The sequence below is a fragment of the Anser cygnoides genome, chromosome 5, assembly GCF_040182565.1.
Source record: "Anser cygnoides isolate HZ-2024a breed goose chromosome 5, Taihu_goose_T2T_genome, whole genome shotgun sequence".
NCBI classification, from domain to species: domain Eukaryota; kingdom Metazoa; phylum Chordata; class Aves; order Anseriformes; family Anatidae; genus Anser; species Anser cygnoides.
This window is the reverse complement of record NC_089877.1, coordinates 31027306-31040141: the sequence shown is the minus strand read 5'-3', so window position 1 is coordinate 31040141 and position 12836 is coordinate 31027306. Positions and strand designations below refer to the sequence as shown.

Here is a 12836-nt window from a genome sequence, read left to right as displayed (position 1 = left end):
TTATTTTTATTCATCATAACTTTTGAGTGCCTGAATTCACAATTCATTTTTCTCATAATAAAAAATTGGAAAATATAATACTTGTGTGAAGCAAGGATGCTGCTTGCTGCAGGGTGGCAAGCAGCACGTAGCACTAAATTGTGCATGGGCACTCCAGGATGATAAAACAAGAAGAAGAATGGAAGATTTGTAAATTTAATGGGTTCAAAACCTGCAAGTCCTCTACATTTTCCTGACAAGTGTGGGTTACTTATCACAGGGTTTGGGCTGATATGCCATTCCAACCACTTATTCAGCCCTTCTCTGTCTCCTTTACTGTTATCTACAGAGAGCTGTTCTGCATGTTTGTCCACTTATATCAAATGTCAATATTTCAGAGACGAGTCCCAGAGAAATACTAATCATAGGTGTTTGTATGTTGCTTTTGAATTTCAGAAGCACGCTGTACCTCTCTTGCGTGAGTGCCCATACCTGTGTAAACAAAACTCTGTGAATCTGATTGCAGATTTATCAAGGCCCTATTAAAATTAATGGCCCTGACATCTGACTCTTGCTTGTTCCTGTTCCTGCCACCAGGCCCTGAAGCAAAATTAACAGCAAGTCTATTAACAAATTCTTTCACAAGAGGGAGCAATGACCCAGGCCCTCAGCTGCACTGCCAGGGGTTCACACTTGTGTTGTAGGGCAAGGGACAGAGGAAAACTTTCCAAGGGAAAGCAATGCCAAGGGCTCACCCTGCTAATACCTCCTTCTTCTGGACTGCTATTTGGAGGGAGTCTGGCTAGCAAAACACACACACTGCTGCCACGCAGACCCGTGTGGGCTAACCCGCCCGGGTAGCACAGGCATATACCAGACCATAAGATCTCAGAGGTACCAGCCCTAGACTGCTCCCGTTATGACGCTGCCCTCCAAGAAGCGGTTCAGCTTTGCACCCTGAATGCAAGCAGCATGAGACACACCCAAAGACAGGCGTCTTGCTTTCAGCACTCTCCCGTCAACACCACCTAAAGGCAGGCTCAGCCCATGCTGAGCAGCCGAGAGCAGCGGCCTTGAAGCGATCACATGGCGGCCACATTAGCAGGGCTGTGTCAGCGAGCCCTTTAATGGATGCACAGTTAATCCCGGTGGATGAGGTCTGGCAGCACGGCTTAACCTGGGTCCTCAACTGGAAAAAAAGCAGAACCAGCAAAAGGTCTTCTTCCAGCTGACCTGCACTGACACAAAGCAGTTGGCAGTCGGCATCAGCCTTGTTCTTACCCTGTGCTTCGATGGTGCAGCATCACTTCAGCCTGGGCCCAACGCTCACACCCGGTGTTCAGCAGCTCTGACTGCTTGCACAGAGGCCAGGCAGCAGCTGTACCTCAGGAGCAATTACACTGATCCATGTTCAATGCTCCTCATCTGCCTTGGGACACCTGTGCTGCCGGCAGCTCTGTGGTGTCTCCAGTTGGGCCTGGTGTAACTAAAGCTCAACACACAAACGCACACCCTCGAGAAGCCAGATTATGCCAGAGCCCCGGTGCAAGCATCCCTGTGGTGCTTTGCGTGGCTAGGACATGGCTGCTCTGAAGCGAAGTCATGCTGCCTGACCAGCACCCAAACCTCGTTCCCTCCCCAAATGCAACGCTGAGCAAACTGCTTTTACTACAAGTACAGGAAGAAATTGCAAATCAGAAGACCTAACAACTCCACAATTTGTGTCATTCAAATGTGTACCTATAATACCCACAGAAGACAGGCATGCTGTCTTTAGAGGCATTATAAATGTATACAAGAGGCAGGAAAACTGCGTTCCCGGTCTCCCAGCAGCAATAGTTACCACATGCAACAGTACCAGAAGTCACCTCCTTTTACAAATTGTTAAGAACTGTAGATGTGTTAAGTTGTAACTTCACACTTGCAATTTATCATAAATTTACAGTTGCATTTCAGGCTGCTCTGCCTTTACGTTACTCAAGCTACCGAAGCGGCTCGTATAGCTCCACAGCTTGGCTCCGTGCCATGCAGCAGCGCTTAGACCCCGTTCCCCGTGCTGTCAAAACAACTCAGCAACAGAACAGCCAGGGAAGCAACTTCCAGCACTGCTGGAATCGGGGCTATTGCAGGTTCCCGTGTCAGATCTTGTTAGGGCTGAAACATTTTTACTCTTATGCAATTCATGCGCACTGTCTTCAAATCAAAGGCAATCTCTCTGCCATTTCTATCATACTAATATTTTTAATAGCAAATCTTCTTCTAAAGGAAAGGGGAAGATCAATAGTGCACAGAGCCAACTGGTGTATTTCAGCATGTGATTGTCAGGTCCCTTCACTTTGTGTCCTCACTCCCAAAGTGGGTTTCAAATGCTGTCAAACCCCCTGCCCTCGCCACTGCTCTCACAGTTTCCCTGCATAGGTGTGAATGTCACTGACTTGTGTATGACAGTATGTACAGTGCACCTAAAGCTACAGCATTTTGACGATTCTGGTACTATATTTGTTTGCTAGGAGATCTGGCCCTGTTGTCCTTGCATGAGCCAGGTTCCCATGAATTTTGACAGGAATCCTGTTTGCAGCAGCACTCAAATTCTCAGCCTCCAGAAGTGCTCAGGCCATGACAAATCTCTCTTACACAAGATCACACACTCCTGTGTTAACTATGACAACATTTTCTCTCTATTACTGCCAAGAATAATTAGCAGCATCAAATTTTCTAAGAAACCTGCTTTGTCCTGACACGTTGCTACTCTTTTCTTTCCCATTCTTCAGGAGAGGTTGGGAACCACACGCAGTGCTCGTGGTGATGCAATAACAGTCGCATTACCTGGAAAATGAAATAACCCGACATCTGAAGCTCTTTTCCCTCCAGGAGTTCATCGTCCTGAAAATGAAATAATCAGGTCTGTACAGCTTTCCCCCCTCGTTTGCCTGCTAGGCCTTTCAATCATGCATTAAGCAGGGTGCACCGGAGAGCAGTTAGCCTCATTGGACCTCTGCACTGGTGCAGCGGTTGGTCAGGGACAATTCTCCAGCACGATTAAGGTTGCATGTATAACAACTTCTAGCCAAGGGTAACTCTATATGAATTATGATCATTTAGCAATTGCTGACAATTTACTTAGTGCCACACAAAACAAAGAGGTAACATTAGCACCAACATTAGAGGCCATAATTCAAGCAGGGCTCCCGAAGCCATGCGTTAAAGGTGTTTGTACTGGCAAGCAGCAGCTAGCTGATTCTGCTGGCAACACCATTCAAATACGCATTTCAAATATGGGCATTTATCAGTGTGGATTTTAAATGTGCAGAACAATTTAATAACACTGAAACAAATCAGCAAGCACAAATCTGTCAGTATTCATAATTACAAGTTCAAAATGGGTAAATCATTTTTTCCTTTCTCCTGTTTGATGGATTTCATAGGGCTGCATGTAATAATAGAAGCAGTAAAGTCAACAATCTGCTTCTCTTAAATACCCCCACACAAAAACTACATTTTCTGTTAAGTACTCTGAGTTTATTTTACCAAATAACTGAAAATAAGAAGCATTTTAAAAAGCTACATTAAACGACTGCTATTCAGTTTAAACGTGTCAAAGCATCGCATAGCTCAGAACTACAAAATATCTGTCTATATGATTTATAAAAGGTGTTTTTGTTTCTGTTCTAAGAGCAACTCTAGCTTGTAAAATAACTTACATTTCTTCCTTTTTCTTCCCCACTAAGAAGCTGAAGATCAGCATTTTATTTAACTCCTTTCTGGGTAAACGTGGGTTTGGACTTGGCAAAGCTGATGCGCTGCTCCGAGGCCATGATGATTTCAGAAAGCAACAGCCCCTGAAGGTGGGGCAGGCTTGGAGCAGACCAGGAGCACCTGGCACATCTTCTATAATGCCGTTCAGCAGGCAGTGACCACCAGCCTTGTTTGAGGTGTGATGCCCCGAGCAGGCAGCACTGCCGCTCTCCTACCTCCATCCAGCACAGCCTCGCTCCAAGGCCCAGCAGTTTCACTCATGTCTTTCCCATGCCACACGGTGGTGCTTAGCAGCAGGCACGGCCTGCCTGTGCAGATTTGCACAAACAAGCCTTACAATGCAGCAAACCATTCTAGCATTTTTAGTTCACAAATATGTACAACCCCATATCTTCTCCACATAACACAAAGGAAAAAAAAAATAGAGTGAGCAATACTGTGTTGTGTAATGCCTTGGGAAGTATTTTAATTCATCAGAAGTTTTGCAATGTTGAGAGTGAGAAGTCTTAAAAGGTCTTCAGAGGAGACTTATACAAGCGATCGGAGAAACTAGAACTACATAAGATACTTTACCAAAAAAAAAGCTTAGTGTAAATATCAAAATGAAAAGAAAAGCAAATACATTTCACCAGTGCACACAAGACTCCCATATTTGCTTTCCATATTCAGGCTGCAGTATCGTCAGGGTGCCACCAGCAAGCACTGTGCGAATGCAGACGGAGTTAGTCTGTCTCTGAATTCCATTCCTGGCGTAAGCTGACTGACGGATTGTCAGGGCAGCAATTCAACTTCAATGAGCAGTGACAGAAAGCAAGAGCTGCTTTTGCAAACGTGCACACCCGCTGGAAACCTGTTTAACAAAGTCACAGGCAGAGACTACAGAACAGACACACCGCCACACAGGTTTTATGGCAAATCAATGCTTATTTAAATGAAAGCAAAGCTTGCCTTAGACACGGGACAGACCAGGCCAGATTACAACGATTCCCTGCGTCCTTTCAGCTGACACCTCCTGTCCAGCACACGCTGCCTCTGCCCTGGCCCCTTCCCACCGGCTCGCCCCTGGGTGGTAGCAGGCAGCCTGTGGAGCTGTGGGGTGGAGGATGGCTGGTGGGTACCCTGAGGGGCTCCTCCTGGGGGGTCACAGCCTGCTGACACAGCACCACGACCAGCTTCTGGCAAATCAGATTGACAGCACGACCATCAACAGGCTGAGAGGAGCGGAGGGAGCGGGCACCATCCTCGCCCTGCCCAGGGAGACACGAGGGGGAGAGGGGACGATGTCTGCACTGAAGCCAATCGCAGGGTCACAGAGAAGAGAGATGGAAAGGTCCCAACAAATCACCCTGCAGAATTAGAGCATCAAAGCAAAAAAAAAAAAATGTGTGAAAAGACGCATGGAAAGGCAGAGTTGAGGACACGGCTTGTTTTTTTTTTCTGTTTACTTCGCACCATCCCCCCAGGACCACGCAGTTGGGAGGAATGCGCTCAGATGCTTGACGCTCCCCTTGTCTCTGAGTCACCAGTGCCTTGTAGGAACAGCCCCCAGAAGTACAGAAGCGTGCAGAAGTGTTTGTGAGGTCTTACGGGCTACAGACCTTGCTTTTTATAAATATATTCACTTCTGGTTTACCGGGGAGGTAAAAGAAATCGGTTGCTTCTGCAGATCTCGGAAATACAATCACGTAAAAGCCTGGGCTCAAGAGGAGGACTCGCGTGGTTGAACTTCTGTAATCTGAACTTATTCCTTCCTCCCAGCAGAAACCACCCAAAACTTAATGGGTTAAAGGTTTGACCTTATGAATTAAACTGAATCATTTATGAGGGGTGAAATATAAGCAGCAAAAGATACAAAATGCATTGAGAGAAATAGAAGTTCTAAAGAAAAAAAAAGTTTCAAAGTAAGGCACTACAGCACATTTATCTAAAGAACAGTACAACAGAAACAGTAGAGAAAGTCAGCTCCAAAAGAGATTATGTTAAACCTAGGCAAAAAGTTTGACAAAAGTCACTTCTGTCTAAAAAATGTTTTGTCATATAGATAAACTTAAAAAAGAGACAACAAAAGTCTTTGTCTCATTATTTCCCCCCAGAAGCACAGGCCGGAGAGTAATTAGCTGGACTGCTCATTGTATGGTCTCTGCTGCAAGAATGAGCACCAAAGTGATGTGTGGAAGAAGTGGGACCAGAAATCCAGCTGCACAAGTGCATGGTAACGTGGTGATCGTTAATCATGAGATCTGAGTGTAATTATATAGAACACATGTATTAACGTTATATATATACATATTATAAATACTATGTACTTCTCAATGCAATATAGGGTTTCTGAAGGCCACATAAAAATCGTAAGTCCCATCAACTCTGACATCGTAAAGGCTTCCCAAGCAACCTCATATTTTCTATGGAAAGGTACTCCTCCCTCGGGAAGAGTATGGGCCAGCATTTGGGATTCTGTACCACTGTACTGCAAATAACACCGTCACGACTCTGCTGATGCCAGTCTAAAGCATGTCTGGTCAGTACTTATAGCTGTGGTATCTCACAGACTCAGCAGATTCTGTGTACTATACTGATTTATTCGAAAATAAACTTTTTATCCTGTTGACACTGGGATTAGCAGTAGCTTACGCTGCACACGCACAGACGAGTGCGGACGCACTGGAAAGCAGAGTCCTGCAGTCCCTTATTCAGTGAGCACACAGTTTAAGTTACACACTCTCCTCCAGCAACTGAGATTTGTTCCCCTCTTGCAGTCAAAGAGTAAAAGAGTAGAACTGAAGGGAGAAAATGTGCAAGGAGAGGATTTGCATGTAAAATCCAGTCACAAGGAATAATAACATAGATGTTGAAAACAGTAAGTATGTAAAAATGAGTTACTTTTGCCAAACCTAAATGGTTCAAGTGCTACTCTGAATATAAGTCTACAAAACCACTCCCTGCAAATACATAAATAAAAAGAGTGGCCTCTGTTTAAGAACATGTGAACTTAATTTTCTATGTTTCAGCATCAGCAAGGTTTGCAAAACTACTTCTAATGAACCTACACCAATACACCAGTCACTCATTATTCACTTGTCATTAGGGACAGCAATTCAACTAATGTGTCTGCTGAACAGCAGTGCTGACTCCCCTGAATCATGTATCACATGGTTTCCTTGTGTAACAAGGACTTTTCCACAGTAAGCTCCAGTGTTGGCAACACCTTCATTTGACATGCATCTTAGCCACCTACTTTGAATGAGCTCCTGCAGGAGTCTTTCCCTCCCTGTTTTACACAGGAACCCTAAGATGTCTAAAGCTATGTGCTGCACCAAACAGAAATAATATACTAACACCCTACCCCCCAGCTACTTGCTGACGCTCCTGTTTCAGGCTAATGTTTTCAAAGTTTTCTCAAAGAAAAGCCCTGAAAATGTGAGTTAGAAATATAAAAGATGACGAAGTCCTTTTCTGCTACTCATCATATCTGGACTTCTTCACCTACTATGCTGGAGCTTGGCGTCAGGCACGTCTAAGTTTCAGTTCTGGTATGTACTCATATAACTTTGGAAAGACCGTACATAGTGTCTGTGCAGGTCAATTAACTGACTGAAAAAAAAAGTAATTAAAATATTCAGGTGTCTCAGCGGGTTGTAAAGATTAATGAGTTGCTGTTTACATGGCACACTGAAGACATAAAACACCAGACAGCTCCTTAGCGTGTTGAACATTAATACTAATTCCTGTCAATGGAGTTCCCCAGTTCTGCTCTCCTGTGCAGCCTCTCCCTTGCAAGTGCTTGTTCCTGGTTTTACTTTCACAGACTAAGCCTGCCAGTGCTTGGCAAATTTAGCTAGCACTATGCCTAGAACAAACCACAGCAGATCCCATGGCAGGTAAATCAGGATATTGTTTCCAGGCTGCAAGAACAGCCTGAAAGGACAGTATTCACATTCGCTTGCCAGTTTACTCACAGACCATCCTGTGCAAACAAGATCAGTCTAAGAAAAGGCCACGCAAATCTCAAACCAAGATCCCAACCAAGTAACTTACAACTACAAGATGTTACTCAGCATGTTTTCTGTCCTGCCTAGTACTGGGCAGATCCCTTTTGTAGGGCACACAGATATTAGGCCCATTTGGTCAAGGACCACATCCCTTATTTGGCCCGTTCTTCTCACAACATGCAATGCTCCAAGAGTGCAGCCTCACACAGCTTCGCTCCATGACCACGTTAGTTGTGCTGCAGACTTTAAGCAAAGGCTGCCCACGTTATGGCTAAACCAGCAAATTACTGTCAGGAGGTGGTCTAGTGAGAGAAGACATCAAAACAGGAGTTGATAGTAGCTTCTGAAAGTCATGAAGATCTTCCAGCCATTCAAATTTGAAAACACAGAGAGACACTTCACATATGCAGAGGTGATACCCTCATGATAAACTGCAGTACAGCATGACAAGATATCGACCCATTTGGTAAAGAAGCAAGTCTCACACCAGTAACATTTCATCTTCCTTCAACATACCTTTCCTAACATTTTCTAACACTGCAAGCCACAATCTGCATTTTAAGCTTTCCTTCTGTGTCGCATAAAAGATGAAAACTTTTCTTTAAATTACACCTACAAAACCCCAGAATATGGGTCTAGCCAGAGATCCTTTTGATATTGTGACTTTTTTTTTTTTAAATTGTCTCACCTATTATGCAGGTATAGAAGTAAACAGCTGAAACCCTGAGAACGAAGGGTCTTACCCTCCTAACAGAGAACAGTCACTCCTCTTATCTTTTGGAGTCCTTAGCACAGCAGAACTAGCTATCAGAATTTCTTTACGCAGAAGAAATCAACTTTTTGAAGATGCATGGGAGGGGGAACATGCAATCCTTGGCTCTTGTACGGGTTGGTACCATGGGATGCCATGTGCCACTTGCACAGTTCTTACACGTCTGGGGCTTATAAAATGGGGTCAGGAAGTTAGTTATCAGTCTTCAGTCTGTTGGCATGATCCTGTTACCTACTCTGCAGCACCAGAGTTGCCTAGCTAGCCCAGTGAATGCTTTGCCATCACATCAAGCTGTTCTGGGAGGGCAACAGCTGGTTGGGCTAAGTTTTGGTATTAGGGAAAAATGTAATTGCTGATAAATACAGACCAATTTGACCACTAATTAATTCCTCCCTGAGAAGGCTGAAAGCTCCATGCAAACCCACAACACCCCCTGCGAAAGTACATGCTAAGGAAAACAGTCACACTGTTGATGGGGCTTAATTGCTTCCTTACTATTAAAAATGATGTAAGAAAAGTTGATCTATAACAGCAATAGTTTATTTTTTAATCATCTAGTTTTCATCCTTTCCACAGGAAGGATAACCAGTGGCTACTAGGAATGGATATAAACAGGACCCCAGTTGGCTTACATTCGACTTCTTTTTTTTTTTTTTCTTCCATGGAGATCTCTTCAGTTTTATCATTTTGTTATTAAATGCACATTTTTGCTTTAAACCTATTTTGGAGTAATGATACGCATTATGCTGGTTTAGATTTTATGAAATTCCCTTTTATGAAAGGGAATTGTTGGGTATTTGTGTGCTGTCTGTAATCAGTATTCTAAAGTATTAATTCCGAAAGCAAAACAATGCACCTCCTTGCCTACTTCTCCTTTTCTTCTCCCAAGCTGTTTCCATCCCTTTGCCTCCCTGAATACACAAAGGCATAGACCTTTCTCTCTCATTATTACTGGGCCATGGCAGCCTAACAGCCATGCATGCTTTTGAGAATTTCCCCCAAGTAAATGTGTTACATCTTTTAACTGTAAATAATGTCAAACTCAGATACAACATCAATGCAACAAAAAGGTGTCCCATGTGCAACCCTTCCATATTTTTAAAAGATGATGCCGGACACAAATTTCAGTAATGCCAAAATTACTCAGACTCCATTATTCCATTTTCAAAACTGAAAGGCCCTTAGGAGTCTATATCCTGCTGATTTTCAAAAGAAGATATAGTGCCATAATAGTTAAAGCCATTTTTTAACATCAGATTTGCTTTTTCAAAGGCACTTCAAGTGTTTCACCTAGCCACATAGATACTGGAGGACCTTACCCTTGGTAACCAGGGTTCAGTTTTTTCTTGAGTTGGCATATAGTCCAGACTAAGTTCCATAATTTATCAGGCTATTTCTTTTCCCTTTACAATTTAGTAGTCAGCACTCTGTAGAATAGATGAACATTTCTGGGAAAGGCTGGGCTCATTTTTCTCCAATTACACTTTCATGGGTCATTATGCATTTAAAAAAAAATACACCCCAAATATGTACACATTTTAGTTCATAGACAATAAACAGCAATATAATTCACATCAGTCTTCTAGAAATGCAAAGCTTTGCTCTAAAATGACCAATGATATATGAAAATTATTTTTTAAGTTTAAGTGGGTAATTTCTTGCATCAATGTACTCACTAATGCAACATTAAAGGGACAAAGCACTCTGTAATTCACATATTTGACTAATAACTGTAAGCCACACACTTCAGACCCTAGTGGTCTATTTTATTTTTTGTACATTCCAGGCATATCTATAACTCCATGTTTAAATCTAAAACACAAGTACTGCATCAAATTGCACCATGCAGCGCGATCCCAATCAAGCATAAAAGGGCAAAATTTGGTGTCTTAAGCACATTCCAGAGATGGGAGGAAAAAATAGAGATAACGGTGAATGGGAAGCAAGCTAAGTACCTCAGAACAGTCAAGTGTGTCTAGGTGGGATGTGTTGGGATAAGAAAGGGAAAATCACTTCCTTGAACTACAGGAAAAGATGAAGCTTTCATGTATGCCATGCTGAGGGTGAGATGCCTTTACTGCTGAGCATAATGAGCACAGGATCCTCCCGCACAGAGCAGTTGGTTCTACATGGCATTAGCAGTACCGCCAGCTATGAAAGCCCGTTCTCAGCCTGCCTCTTCATCTTCAGTTAACTAGCTGAGAGAGTAACTTGACCATCACCTACTGTTTTAGCTAGGTTAGTAGCAAATGACTACTTCAAATACCTACGTGTTAACCTGAATGTTCTTTCAGTCACATGCTAAAATCCAGTTCTATGGGAGTACACTTTTGTATATGTCATACACAAGGAAAATGTACATGTGTGCACTTATAAGGTTTTATGTAATGTAAAATGCTGCCAAAATAACAATCATATTTCAAACTATTTTCTAGAAGGCTTTTTTTGTTAATCTTTACTGCAAGCTAAAAACATCTGTTCTGCATATTTAAAAAATGAAAATATAATCAAATCTAAACAGAATGGCAAAACATTTGTTTGAGTCCCCCACTGAGATGTCCCTTATAGCAGACGGCCGGAGGTTGAATAGTATACTGGTATAATACTGCTATGCATTTTTTTTTATTTTTTTGGTTTTATCCTAACCCTAGGTATCCATTACGGGATGCACGGCTGGTAAGAATATTGGTGGGCACTGGTTTGACTTAGGATGTGCATTCTTACTGTATCCTTTAGAGCCTACCTTCTGCAGTTCATACCTGCTAACTTGTTCCACATTAGTTAAGAGCCCTACCTCAGCAAAACCTTCTGTACAATTATTTCTCATTAGGTGAGAACCAGTCCTCTCAGGATCTGCAGGTTACAAAGAAAAAGGCAGAAACAGGAAGTATGGGACACAGTTGACAAGGACATGCCTTATGTTCTCTCCTTCCCAGCACCTAGAGGGAGTTTGCAAAGGTATCACCTTCAACATAACGATTCCCAGGGCAGCCACATGCATGGATGTCCACAGCAGCCTGACTTCATTTGAGGCTACCCTTTTAGAAAACCAGTGTCCCAATGTCAGCAGAGATCCTGCAGCCTCTCTCTTGTGACTCTCCTGCAGAAACTCACCTCAGAACAGAGTGCCTTACAGGGAATTCCCTAAACAAACACAGTACAGCTCCTAAGGACTCCAAAGCTCCTTCAGCAAGTTCCCCCCCAAAATACAGTATTGCACATTATCCTCAGTACTGCAGCCCTACCTGGCAGCTTTAATTATTTGTAGACAGTAGCTTGTATGCTATCCTGCGTTCCCCATAACATAGCATGACATCTCTGTCTTCATCTCTGAAAGCTTAATAAAAAAGATAAGTTTATGTGACAAGACAAAATGTAGCTGCCATTCATGTTAACAGGCAAGCCTATATAAGCCTATATAGGTTTTCGTTAGAGAGGACGGTGGAATCCAGTAATACCTCTCAAGAAATAAAGTTTGTTATGCAATATGGCAAAACAGGACAAATGCTGAATTCTGCATCAAATTCTGCAAAATTCTGCATCATTAGCAAAGAGAGGCAGAAACAGGCCTAGAGACACAGTCATGCTGATCAGCCCCTACCAACCAGCCAAGCGATGCAGCTGAAGAGCTGCTGAAGAGCAGATGCTGGTTTCCTTTAATTTAGTAAAGCCAGCGAGGTGGCTCAACAGACCAACGCAGACATGACGCAAAACCACCGCAGGTTTTACCACTCACTGGGGAAACATATTAATGTGCATCTCTCAGCATAACCTGGAAAGGAAGTCTCCTCCTTCCACAGTGCAAACCTCTAGGTCCGTATTAATGATCACTGTTATTCTGTGGTAGCCTGAAGTGAAAGTATGCAATGCCAGGTGACCGTAACAAACAAGATGTCTCTTCAACCTCTCCTCAAATATTCCCAAGCCCCTGTTTCTACGTGTTCTGTTGCCACACACATCTGCTCCGATCTCTGAGAAACATGTACTACTTTAACGTGCTTCCACCCGGGATCCTGCCTGCCACGTCTCTATCCTTCCACGCTTCTGGGACTGAACTCGGTAGAAGCGCATGTCCTGCAGCTGGTTCCGACCCGCAACACCTCCCACATCCCCCTAGAAACACAGCTTGCACCAACAAGCCTTCTAAGCACAGGGTTAGTCCTAACCACCTGTTTACTTGGATTAACTGGTTAGAGGCGACACACAAGATGGGAGAGAAGGCAGCTCCAAGGCAGACTGAACATTTGCTGGCTTGACCTGAGATCTGTTTTTCCTCCTTCCCTCCAGCCCAGGCAGATGTAGTAACAGAGATTGTGACCACCTACATTTGGATATCTTCA

The 12836-nt window shown here is 43.3% G+C and overlaps 1 protein-coding gene across 11 annotated transcripts in view; it reads right to left on the bottom strand.

Annotated features, from left to right (window-relative positions):
• RGS6 (regulator of G protein signaling 6) overlaps positions 1-12836 on the bottom strand; it is a 265022-nt gene that overhangs the window by 75887 nt on the left and 176299 nt on the right. The gene's annotated exons all lie outside the window — the stretch shown is intronic.